The sequence below is a fragment of the Vipera ursinii genome (genome assembly GCF_947247035.1).
Source record: "Vipera ursinii genome assembly, chromosome: 2".
Classification (NCBI taxonomy): Eukaryota; Metazoa; Chordata; class Lepidosauria; order Squamata; family Viperidae; genus Vipera; species Vipera ursinii.
Genome location: NC_139513.1, coordinates 38,817,464 through 38,830,654, shown reverse-complemented (window position 1 = coordinate 38,830,654; position 13,191 = coordinate 38,817,464). Strand labels below are relative to the sequence as shown.

The following is a 13,191-nucleotide window of genomic DNA, read 5'->3' as shown; positions in this document are numbered from 1 at the left end:
TAAATAATTTTCAGGATTTTCTGAAACTACCAGCATTGTGCTCAGTAACTTTCTGAATTCCTTTAAATAGGACCACAATGAATAGTCCCACTGTAGTTTGAGCGTATGAAATTGCTGGAAGAAATGGGGATTTAGTTTCTTATCACAGCTGGGAATTAATTCATTTTTTTTATTTTTCTGGAAGGATGTATCTATCTAACATCTATCTATCTATCTATCTATCTATCTATCTATCTATCTATCTATCTATCTATCTATCTATTACTATCAACTATTTACCTAACTTCAATCTATCATTTGCTTTATTTTAATGACAACAGCAAATGGAAGTCTAAAATAGAAATTTTAATTTAAATAAAATCATACAATTGTTTTTTACTCATTATATAAGGAAAAGCCTATGAAACAGAATAATAATATTATACTATCCAGAAAATAATTCTTTGTCTACAATATACTTTTAAAAGACAATTTTCTGGGACCTTCCCTCATCCTTATATTCAATTTGTTTTGCTGGACAAAAAAATTTCTCAGAACTTCCAAATGTGTTGTATTATGTATATTTCCTCCTGCTTTTTCAAAAAAATACATTCATGCTCAATGAAGGAATGCATTTTACTGTCCAGGAACTTCTGTATATTCAGATGGTCAAAATCCAGAGTAAACATCCAAATATAATTCTTGTTTAATATATGTGTGCCATATGACTGAATCAAAAACTGATACAAATAGATGTACCTATTCTTGTAAAAATAAAATTGTTTTAAAAAAGACTGAATAAAATCATACTTAAGACACATTAAATAGCATAGGGCAACAGTCCTCAACCTTTCCAACTCCATGGATTGGCAGCCACATCGGCAGTAGTGGTAGGGTGGGAAGAGGGGATGATTTCATGGGTGTGTCCACTGTTTGCACAAATGGAGCTTTGCACACTCACCTGCCACTTGCACAGCCTGGTTCCCAACAGGCCACAGACCGGTACCAGGCCACAGACACATTGGGAACCACTGGTCTAGGGTCAAACTGAACTAAATTATTTCTTTGTAAATTAACTTTTAAAAAATGAAACAATTCCCTGTTATGTATATTTTCTTCATAGGTAAAAAAAATCAAATTTTATTCTTCCAACAAACTTTTCTGGAAATCAATGCTATTATATACAGTTGACGTGAATCACATTTTGTTTGATTAGGTTAATCTACAGTGGTGTTTAATTTCTATATATTAGTGTTTACATGGGCTTTAAAATGATTTTTTTACATAATTACATCCAATGATTTGAGATTCTTCAACTAGAGCCTTGGTGGAGCAGTGGGCTAATGCCTCCTTAAGTAACCCCAGCTGCCTGCAATTAGTGCAGGTTCGCATCCCACCAGGCTCAAGGTTGACTCAGCCTTCCATCCTTCCGAGGTAGGTAAAATGAGGACCCAGATTGTTGGGGGCAATAAGCTGACTTTGTAATAATGCCGCTTTGGGGGGGGGAGAAAGCCCTAATAAGCAGGCATATACATAGAATGAAGGCTATTGCTAAGCACATTGATTTGTGCTTCTTAGATTGTAAGCCGCCCTGAGTCTTCGGAGAAGGGCGGGATATAAATGGGATTAAAATAAATAAATAAAATAAAAATAAAAAACTCAAAAGGAAACAGGGACGATAAACTGGATATTTTATTTTCTATTCAACTGGGGTTAAAACATAATGAAATGTGGTATTCAGTCCAAAAAGCAAAATCACAAAAACATGTACCCTGCCAAGGGTTTTCAGGCATGTCCATGACTTCACAGAAGACCTGGTCTGCAGATTAATATGAGGATGTGAACTTGCTACAGATTCTGGTAAATTGGCAAATTAAGGCCCTGGCTTTAGTCTTAGTCAAAAGAATGAAATCAAGTAGTTATGGGTCATCTCACTACTATGGCACATGATTACAGGTAAGGAAGGACTTACTCACGAATGAGAAGGAATTCCTTCTAAATGCCTTTTTGTGTTATAGTTATAAGGAGAACAGCGCAAGAAATGTATATATAAGACACAGAGGCTGGTGGTTGTTCTTAGATCCTGGGAATAGTGACTTTGTAATTCAGAATAGTTAGTGCCCAAAACAATGTCGATATATGTACTTGCAGAGCTTCTGAGCTTCCATGATTTGCTGGAATTATGGTTTGACTGATTTTGGACACCATTTTGAACCATGGACTCTGATTAACACTTAACATTTGACCACCATATATGAACCCTAGACCAACTTTAAATTATTGGTGGTTTTTAATCACCTAAAACTGCTTAAGAGAGATCATCTTGATTTAAAACCTCCTCTGTGACATATGGACAACTGTCTTATTAATACCTACTGCTAAGTTTCACGGTTGTCAGTGAACAACTTACTTTGAGAAAAAATGTACAGAAAATAGTTGTTTTAGAAGAGGAGGACTGGATGTGACAGAATAATTCAGTGCTCAATGACCCTGCAGGGCCTATATCAATTCCAGTCAACCACAAGGCTAATGTTCTTGCCTGGAGTTGTTCCTCTTTTGCCTGGCTCCAAAACCAAGAAAGTAAAAGTATCTTCCTGTTACACAGCTAGATCAAATTAACCCAGGAACAAGACCAGATGGAAAGCCAAGATAGTGAAATTTTTAGCAAGAGATGCCAATAGACTAACCAGAAGGCAACGACATACAGCCTTTATCTGTAGTCATGTGCCGTAGTAGTGAGAAATAGATGCTACCAGAAAGAGTTTGAGAACTAAGTGTGGCATAGGTTAAGAAAGGGGAGGATAGCTGCTTTGATTCTGAAGAACGCATTTCCTTAGGCTAATTTGTGATTCATCAGAAACCAGCCACAGGCAGATGTAAAACCAAGAAATCAGAAGATAGCTTGCAGAACATTTTGAAATTAAGCTAGGAGAAGCATAAACAATTCCCAGAAATACTCTATACACACACACACACACACATACACACACACAAACACACACACAGTCTTATGTAATTTATATCCTACAACTGCAGCCTAATTGTATATTCCCAGAGCAAGTAATAAAAGAGTAAGAAACAATAAATATATAGTAAAGCACACAAACAGGAGTAATTTTAAATTGCCACAGTTCATTCAGTCAGTAAACTTAAACTGCTGTAATGTCAAAAATACTGTATTGGTGGTTTTTAAAGATCTGGGAAGTTTTTATTAATAGCCTTGGGACAATAACTCTCTGGAAAACGCTCAAAAGCTGCAGGAAGAAAGAAGAGGCTGGACTCACCCATTACAGTGGTGATGGGGACACCATTGGGGGACCCAAAGAACAGGTTAGGGTTTGAGACTCACGGAGGAAATTTATCTATGTGTCGCTAGGAGTTGAAAACAACTTGGTGTCACATAATCATATCAATAGGACAACATTCCAAAAGAGTCACTAGCCATCTCTCTTCAAATGATGGTCAATCCAACCATCTATGACCAAAGCCAAGAATATTTGAGCCAGACTTCCTCCAATCAGAAGGAATAGCTTTTGGGGGTGGTAGTTTTGACTGACTGAAAGTCCCTCCTGACACCAAGACTATTAAATTACCCGTGATCAGAATGGACATTGCTGGGATTATGATGAACTCAGCATAGGAGAGAACTTCTCAAACTCATAAACCACACTGCTCAGTTCTGTAAAGGGCCAGCTTTTTGTATAAGACACAATTCTCTGCAGTGAGAACATCAGTTTATAAAATTACAGGATCGCAATACGTCACAAAAGAGGCCTAATTTCCAACTGACAAGTTTAATGGTTTCCAAAATTAAGGTATTTTATTCAAGGTTTGGTATCATTATATTATTCTAAAATTACTTTTAATTATATGGCATTGATCTATTTTTATGACAGCGATGTGACAAGGGTCAAAAATTATAAAATAATTGCTCTATGAATGTAAAATGAGAAAGATGTCAGTGTGACAGGAATATAATGGGCTTGCAGCAGCAGCAGCCGTAGTGCATCCAAGCTATGGAACGTGGCACTTAAAAAAAAAAAAACTACATCCCAGCTGCTGCTTCTCCTGAGTACATACATGGGTTGAAGTATTTTCTCCCAACTTTTTCTTTGAGTTTTAAGCTTTAATCCCTGGGTAAAATCCACTCTCCTGACAAAAAATCTGGGAAACCAATATAATTATTTTAGAAAAACCTTATTAGAAAATAACTTGGAGGCGAAAACATTTACAAACTGTTATAACTTTGTTTTATGAGATAGAGATGCTAGGTTTCTTTGCTGCCTAACATAGATTGAATGGTCTCCTGAGAACATACATATTTTTTTAGTAGTTCAGCTGCTCGTGGCCCATCGTGCATTTATTCAGAAATAAGGGAGTGTTCTTTTCCTTTTCATCTCTCCCTCAAATCAGAAAAATATCTGGAGTGATTATTGAGCCAATGCAACTATGCAACCATATTTCTCCATGATTAGGAGAGGACAACAAGGGACTAGAAAGTCCTAGACGTCTATAGGATAATTGGCCATTAAACAAAAAATAAAAAATAAAAGCTAAATTTTATGAAGCCAGAGTTAATTTTTGATGGGAAGGGAACTCAGAAAAACTGATAATCTGCAGCACATTAAAAATCTTCATAGGTACACATTTGTAAGATAGAGAGATCAAGGAACCACAAATCAATTTACATTGTAATGGTTGTAGGACCCGCACAATTGTTAACATGGATAATCATAATCAGCCACAAGCCACAATGTAGATTTTGTGCTGACTTAGCATATAGAACAAAACACAGAGATTTTGATTTATTCAGCAAATGATCATTATGCAAACCATGCCTTTGGCATGTTGTATGAAGTCAGGTTTTGGTGAATAGGTAAAACAGCATCTGTTGCTAGCAGTGCTTTTTTTTGTAAAAGAAAAAGGTGCCAGAACTCACATATGTCATACAACCAGCCTTGCCTACCCTACAAGGTTCCATCCAAAAAAGGTGCCGGAACTCCGTTCTGAGCGTTCTATGAGAAAAAAAGCCCTGGTTGCTAGGCTGCACTTGAACTTTGAATTCTGATTATTTTGACATGGATTTTCTTAGGGAAATGCTGTTTTTCCTAAGTAGGATCAAAAGGTAGGCAGAAAATGTGCATATTGAATCCCATAATAAATCAATAGATACATGTGTGGACAAGGGAAAGTAGGAAAGCCATGCTCCTAACTGTAAGCACCTGCAGAGTTAAGGCTCATCAGTTTAAAGGCTGAAAGTTCATAACAGATCAAGAGAAAGCCAGTTTGGTTTAGTGGTTTAGGCACCAGGCTAGAAATCAAAAGACTGTTGAGTTCTACTCCTGCCTTAGACATGAAAGCTGCCTGGGTGACTTGGACCAGTCAAATTTCTCAGCTCAATCCACCTCACAGGGATTGTTGTTGTGAGGGCAATAGGAGAACAAAAGAGTCTTATATATTTTTGCCACCTTGAGTTATTTATAAAATGAATAAAGGCAGGATATTAAATGAATAAATAGATACCTGCATTCTAGTTATACGAAAGTCAGTCATGAAAGCTACATCAAGGAGCATCAGCACGGCTTATGACAATATCTTTATCAGTAATGATTCAAGATTTATAAAAGTTATAAAAGATGAAGGGTTCAATTCAACATTAAATTGTTCAATTGTCAATGATACATATAAAAATCAAGATGTAAATCTGGAGCAAGTATACAAGACAATCATTTTTTGTGTAGCAGCTTAGATGGCAAAAAATGTGAGCAAAGATGCTGCATGAAGCATTGTGTGCCCAATTCTACATATCTTTGCTTAGAATGGTTCATGGAAATTCAAAGATGCCTTTTATTGAGTCAAGCCTGAGATCCATATACTCAATATTGTTTAAACTGATAGTGGTTTTCCCATAAATTGAACCTGGCATCTACTGCTGCATATACCATACTCTGTTACTCAGCTACAGCATATCTCCAAGCACTTGCATATTGGTTGGAAAATTTTCATCCTAATCCTTTTCATGATTATTTGGTCAAATATCTTCCAGTAATAAAACAAGGCAGAAATGAGAGCTGGGCAAAGAACCTACAAGAGGTCTTCGCAAAGCATATTAGCATGAGTAAAGCATCTCTCCACAGACTTTTAAAGCAGCTGTATACTTTGGAAGGCTTGCTTTGAAGGTTGTCCCTAGTTGTGGTGTTTGGTCTACATGTACAAATAACTTTCTCTGTGGACCAGTAGTATGTCTGAGCTGACAACTGAGGAACAGAGTGAAGCAGCCTCTTGTTCCTCCCAAAGGACATCGTTGCTTCAATGCTTCAGAGAGCATTCTTGGCTTGCACTTAACATATTCCTTTGCAAAGCTCTCGATCTAATATTTTAAATAACTATATTTTTGTTTAACGAAGAGAAGAGTGAGGGGTGACATGATAGCAGTGTTCCAATATCTCAGGGGCTGCCACAAAGAAGAGGGAGCCAAGCTATTCTCCAAAGCACCTGAAAGCAGGACAAGAAGCAACGGATGGAAACTAAGCCAAGGAGAGAAGCAACCTAGAACTAAGGAGAAACTTCCTGACAGTTGGAACAATTAACCAGTGGAACAACCTGCCTCCAGAGGTGGTGAATGCTCCAACACTGGAAGTTTTTAAGAAGAGACTGGACAGCCATTTGTCTGAAATGGTCTAGGGTTTCCTGCCTGAGCAGGAGGTTGGACTAGAAAACCTCCAAGGTCCCTTCCAACTCTGTTATTCTATTCTATTCTATATATAAGAAAGTACTGTTTATTTTAATAGGGGTTACTTCAAGTCAAGTATCTATAGGATTGTACTTCGAATTGTCCTTCTCAATACATTCTATGGATTAAGTCCTATAGAAAATAGTAGGATTGGATTGCAATGTTAGCGAGCAGGGCAAGCACCCTCAGTATTCATATCCTCAATAAACTTGTTTTTCTCCTTTTAAAGTAATGGAAACTTTTATTAATTTAAGTTGATAATGAAATTAGATCTTTTTGTTGAAATCCAAATCCAGTGCTCTATTCACTAGAATAGAGGTATAATTTGAATGCAGAATAAAAGTGCTATTCAAGTAATATGTATTCAATTGTTAATAATCTCTTTTTCATTTTATAGCAATGCAAGATGCACTCATCTCTCCTGAAAAAAAGAATCTTGCTGATATTACTGAAATTCTTTTAATTTCTCTTTTAATTTCCATTAAAAGTTAATACTCGGAACTCACCTTGACTTTTGATTGAGAAAACAATGCAGTATATAATGCTTGGCTTTGCTTAGGTACATGAACTTGTTTCACCATTTCAGAGCATTGGTAAACAATATTGCCAGTTGTTACTGCAATGATTAAATAGGGACTAAAATGGAAAAGACAAGGAAATACATGGAAAACCCATGAATGCATAGTTTTAGCAGAGAGGGAAAAGGAGAGGGAAAGAGAGAAAGAGAGAGAGAGAGAAACAAGGAAAGAAAAAGAAGGAAGGAAGGAAGGAAGGAAGGAAGGAAAGAAAGAAAGAAAGAAAGAAAGAAAGAAAGAAAGAAAGAAAGAAAGAAAGAAAGAAAGAAAGAAAGAAAGTTTTCCTTAGCAACACTATTCCTTGGTTATTTAATCTACAAGTATGTTACAATATATAGTAAAAACAATATTTTATCCAAATTCCAGGTTAGGCTTTCCATTCATTCTTGGCCTCAAAAAGATTTCTGAAAAGGAAAATGAACAGAAATAAATCCAGAATTGGTTTTAGAGGGAACTGCCAAACATCTGTTGAAAGGCAGGACACAGACTTTGAACCCAATTCCAGGCACCCAGTTACCCACTTCTGGAAATTGGAATAGTAGATGCATTTAGCTAGCAGTCATAACTGTATAATGTCATTGTTGGAAATGTTCATTGTGATCAGTCCAAAAACACGTAACACCAGGAATAAAATTATGTAGCATTTGAGTGAAATTATCTAAAAATATTACAACAGCACATTTTGTTGTTTTGTACTAGAAGCACATGGAAGTCTTTTAAAAGGCAGTGGCTTTACCCATTCCTCATTTAATTTTGAGCAGATTTTAAAGTGGATCTTCAGAAACCTTCCCTTGAGCCTGAATTCACTATCCAATTTGAAATATCTATCCTGCATAGATTGCATATACTTGCATAGATTTTAGTTTGTGTCACTTCCTGATCTCAGCAAAGCGTATAGGTCTGATGTACAGCTTGGGTGCATTTTTTTTCAGCTTTAACCTGCTATTCTGTCATTTGCTTGTGTTGGCCACAAAGCTGAGGAGCCCATTCTCTACTATACCCCACTGTATTTCTTAGGCCATTCAGTTAAAAGTGCTCATTGACTAAAGCCCCCTCTTATTGCTTGACTGCGAATCTGGTCAGAAGAGGTATAGCAACTCTGAAGGCAGAGTTTTTGTTTAACTAACCACATGACAAATGCCAACAGATGTTTATTCAACAAATTTGTCTTATATTGTATTCCTCTTTTTAAAAATCATTTAGGCTAATAACACTACCACATATTTTGAATAGAGGGACGTGGTGGCTCAGTGGGTTAGGATGCTGAGCTTGTCGATCAGAAGGTCGGCAGTTTGGTGGGTTGAATCCTGAGTGCCGCGTAACAGAGTGAGTGCCTGTTACTCATCCCAGCTTCTGCCAACCTAGCAGTTTGAAAGCATGTAAAAATGCAAGTAGAAAAATAGGGACCAGTACGGTGGGAAGGTAACAGCGTTCCATTGGCATCTAGTCATGCCGGCCACATGACCACGGAGATGTCCTCGGACAAGTGCTGGCTCTTCAGCTTTGAAACGGAGATGAGCACCAGCCCCTAGATTTGGAAACGACTAGCACGCATGTGCGGGGGAACCTTTTCCTTTACCTTTATATTTTGAATGTCACATTATTTGCAGATTTTATTTTTCTGGAATATGTCATCCTTTATAATCACATTAAAAAAATCATTATACATCTCGGAATACTAAAAAAAAATCTATAATGAATGAAGGTGAATATACATGTGCCAGGATAATGTTGCTGGATCCAATCTGGGTAGGTCACCGGGACTAGCTTCCGAGCTTTTGGACTCATGCTGGAGCCCATCCTAAGGGAATTTCCTCAGGGGACAAAAGCCACATACAACCAGGCACCGTATAAATAAGACACACAGAATAACCCAAAACACACACTCTGCTAGAGAGAAATTCCCTGAGGATGGGCTCCAACACAAGTCCGAAAGCTCAGAAGACTAAACCTCTGGTCCCAGTGACTGACCCAGATTGGATCCTGCAAAATCCATAACAACCACATAATTATAACATTTGCAAAATACATTATGGTTTAGTGAGATGTGGAAACTCAACCTCAGTGTTTAGAGCAGGGGTCCCCAAACCCCTGTGGACCAATACTGGGCTGCAGCATGCCAGCAACCAGGCTGCACAAACAAGCAAAGCCCCATCCGCAGGATGCAGGCAGCACACAAAACCACCCACCCTCTTGTCCATGGAAAAACCTCTCTTCATGGAACCTGTCCCTAGTGCCCAAAAGATTGGGAACCTCTGCTGTAAGGCAGGGTCCCTAACCCCTGGTCCATGGACCAGTACTGGGCTGCGGCATGCCAGCAACCAGTCCACACAAACAAGCAAAGCCCCATCCTTGGGATGCAGGCAGCACAAAAAACCATGCACCCTCCGGTTCATGGAAAAACCTCTCTCCACAGAACTGGTCCCTGGTGCCCAAAAGTTTGGGGACCTCTGTTTTAGAGGAGAGAATCTATTATACAGAAGACTCATTCTCAAGGTCCCTGATATTCCCTAGAACATTTGATCCTTCTTGTCGAAAGGCAAAATGCCCATGGAGAACAGTGACCAATAACTTGCACAGAGGGATTGTGCCCGTATATGTAAAGTAGCCAGGAGGAACTAGCTAGATCCAAACTTCCGACTATATCAGCAGCCCCAAGGTCAGAGAAGCATGGTCATATCATACCCACAGCAAAAACAGAAAAAAATTAAAACAAACAGCTAAGGATGGCTTCAAATTGTCCTAAGTATGGGCTGGGGATGAGAAAAAAGCAACCACATGAGGACTTAGCCAAGGAAAAAGTGTTCTTGGGGCATATTCATGCCATGGTAGAAACAAGTGAAGAAGAGCCTTAGGTGACTTAACCGCTTGCCTTTTTTTCTTCCTATGGATAGATTCAAATTTTTATTTTTATTTTTTTTATTTTAATTCCATTTATATCCCGCCCTTCTCCGAAGACTCAGGGCGGCTTACAAGCTTAGCAGTAGCCTTCATTCTATGTATATGCCTGCTTATTAGGGCTTTCACACACACACACCCAAGCGGCATTATTACAAAGTCAGCTTAATTGCCCCCAACAATCTGGGTCCTCATTTTACCTACCTTGGAAGGATGGAAGGCTGAGTCAACCTTGAGCCTGGTGGGACGCGAACCTGCACTAATTGCAGGCAGCTGGTGTTACTTAAGGAGGCATTAGCCCACTGCTCCACCAAATGACATTTTTTTTATACTTAAGCAGCTCTTCTGATGAAAAAACCACCCCTTTTTACCAAAGTATTACTAGACTCCTGAGTGTGCAGGTGTTTGCGTGTATTTGTGAATTCAAGTAATCCCCCATTCTGAACGGTTTGCAATTATTTTATCTTTGTTTGCATACAGCTGTTATCGGTCTTCCTGCTTGATTATCTGAAGACTGGCATATATTTTCAGGGTGGCACATAAAATCCTCAAGGACATTTGTCACTATCGAGTGAGAAAAATAAAAAAGCCTGAATTCTGACTACAGTGTGGCAGGAAAACAAGCTGCCAGTAACATCATCTGAAGCAGATGGTTTGAGCTACTAGGAAAATTCCTTCCTGTGGAGTCTTGAAATAACAAAACTATGCAAATATGAAGAGATGGAAGGAAGATGAACACTGCACTAAATTATCGTCATGCTCCTTGATAATAGTTTCAATCTCAGTTCCTTGAGGGGCATCATGGAAGGTTTAAATGCCAAGCATGAAACATATAAAAGACTGGGGAAAGTGGAAAATTTGTAGAGTAGCACAACTAGTTTGAAAGTGCTTTTACTTTGCTACCCATGAGCATATTATGACCACTTTAGGAATAGCAGTTTTCTGACTGTTAGTATCAAAACTAGTTCTGGAAAATCCCAATTGCCTATCTATCGTGACATTACAGATAAAAGTCCCTCAGATGATTCTGTCTTCATAAGCAGTTACTACAGGAACCAATCTGAGATGAGACAGGAATATTTATTTTTTGTTATATATATTTTTTTAGTTCAGACCTAAACGTGGAACTTTATTTGTGCATTTTAACCACTGGGAAATTCTTTCTCTCTTTCTTCCTTACCCCTATCCTATCCCTGTGGTACTTCTACCTCTATCTCTAACCCTATCCCTACCCCTATATCTCTCTTCCCATGTATGCAGACATACATAGATCACCTCGAATACAATTCACACTTTATATAAGATTCAGCCATTAATTCATTCCAATTTAGTGATGTAGTTCAATGGCTTGAACTGATTTTAATTTTTTTTAAGTAAAAAGATTAACTGTGTTTCAAATCAGTTTGAGAATATCCCAACTGCTTTACCTGATCAAACTGAATAAGAAATTTGATTCAGAGATTTGATCCAGTAGCCTACAAATTTTCTAACTGAGTCTTTGTGTAGTCATAGTGGGGACATTATCATTTCCTGACCTTGACATAAACAGAAGACTACCCATAGCTGCACGATGACAGGGCAGGGGCACAAATTTAAGCAGACTTTGTATGAATGGATGTTTTGTTTACAACTCCTATTTGCCAATTTATGCATATTTTGATATATAAACATAAGGTGGGGTGGTGATGTTGATCATGGCTTCATAGCACAGGCTGCAGCTGGTATCTGAATTCCTGTCACTAAGTGAAGCAGTCATAAAGTGCAACATCACATGACCGTGTCATTAGTGATGGCAGTTCCACTGGTCACAGATTACCATCATTAAGTGAGGACGACATGGGTTCTTAAATGAAGAACTTGTGTGAATGCAACTTCCGACTTCTTGCAGCTTCCCCATTGCTCATGGCAAACCAGCAAGGAAAGATTTCAAAGCAGGTTCACGTGACCATGGGATGCTGCAACAGTTGGAAACCTGGGTAGGCTGTCAAGAGTCTGGATTGTGATCCCTTGACTGTGGAAGTGCTGCAACCAATCAATGTAAGTACAAGAACTGAAGATAACTGCTAGTCATTCAGCACTGTTGCATGTTGGAACAGTCACTGAAGAAGTGGTTATAAAATGTAATGGTTATGCTGTACATCCAGAAAATGGAGATGTCAAACCCCATGGGCTCGACAACCTGAGGGAAGCCGGGGGAGCACCACGTGGACCGTCCGCGCAAGACGGGCGGAAGCCAGTCCACGCCCGCACCACTGGCAGCAGAGCAGCTGGGAACTGCCACGGGTAGCTGCACAGGACTCACGGCCGCAGTCTCATGGGGCAGATGCCCCGAATGTTCGTACAGCGGCCACGCCAATGGAGTCGCCGGCGGCCATGCCAACGGAGTCGCCAGGAGAACCTGTGGGCGTGCGGGAAGACAGCCGCCACCTTCTCCAGGACGTCTCTGCTGCCTGCACATTGGCGGCGCCGCCGGGCGGTCTACACCCACGCCTGGACAACGGGGGCGGCTGGGGGGCTGCAGCGTGGGGTGCTAGGGTGGTGGAGGGGAGCACATCTGGGGGTCCAGGGCACGGGACAGGGGGGTTTTGGGCGTGTACCTACCTGCACGCTGTGTGGTCCTTGGAGCCAGGGGGTGAGGCACAGTGTGGGGAGATGGGTAAAGGGGCGGGGTTTTACGCAGACTCAGGCGGATGCTGGTCTGCACAGGGGAAGGGTGGGGTCTAATGGTCCAATTAAGAACAAAGTGTAAAAGGCGCATTGGGGGTGAGTAACTCCCAACGCTGACTTTGTATTCGCATGGACTTCTCGAAGTAAAGGAAACTCCTGCAGTCAACCATGCCACGTTGTCGTTATTCTTGCTGCTGCTTCTAGCGTGGACGGAGTTGACAGGAGATAGCCTTGGTTGAACCATTACTGTGTAGCAAGGTTGTCAAAGACTTTTAAGCTTGCATGCTCAACAGCCCCACACACCTGCAGGACTTAGCAACCTACAGCCTCAGAGCTCCA

At 39.7% G+C, this 13,191-nt stretch overlaps 1 long non-coding RNA gene across 1 annotated transcript in view; it reads right to left on the bottom strand.

Annotated features, from left to right (window-relative positions):
- LOC310635861 overlaps positions 1–12,834 on the bottom strand; it is a 39,781-nt gene extending 26,947 nt beyond the window's left edge. Inside the window, exon 1 of the long non-coding RNA XR_014491544.1 lies at positions 12,787–12,834. This is a non-coding gene — a long non-coding RNA (uncharacterized lncRNA). The remainder of the gene's footprint in view (positions 1–12,786) is intronic.
- Between the last annotated feature and the right edge of the window lie 357 nt (positions 12,835–13,191).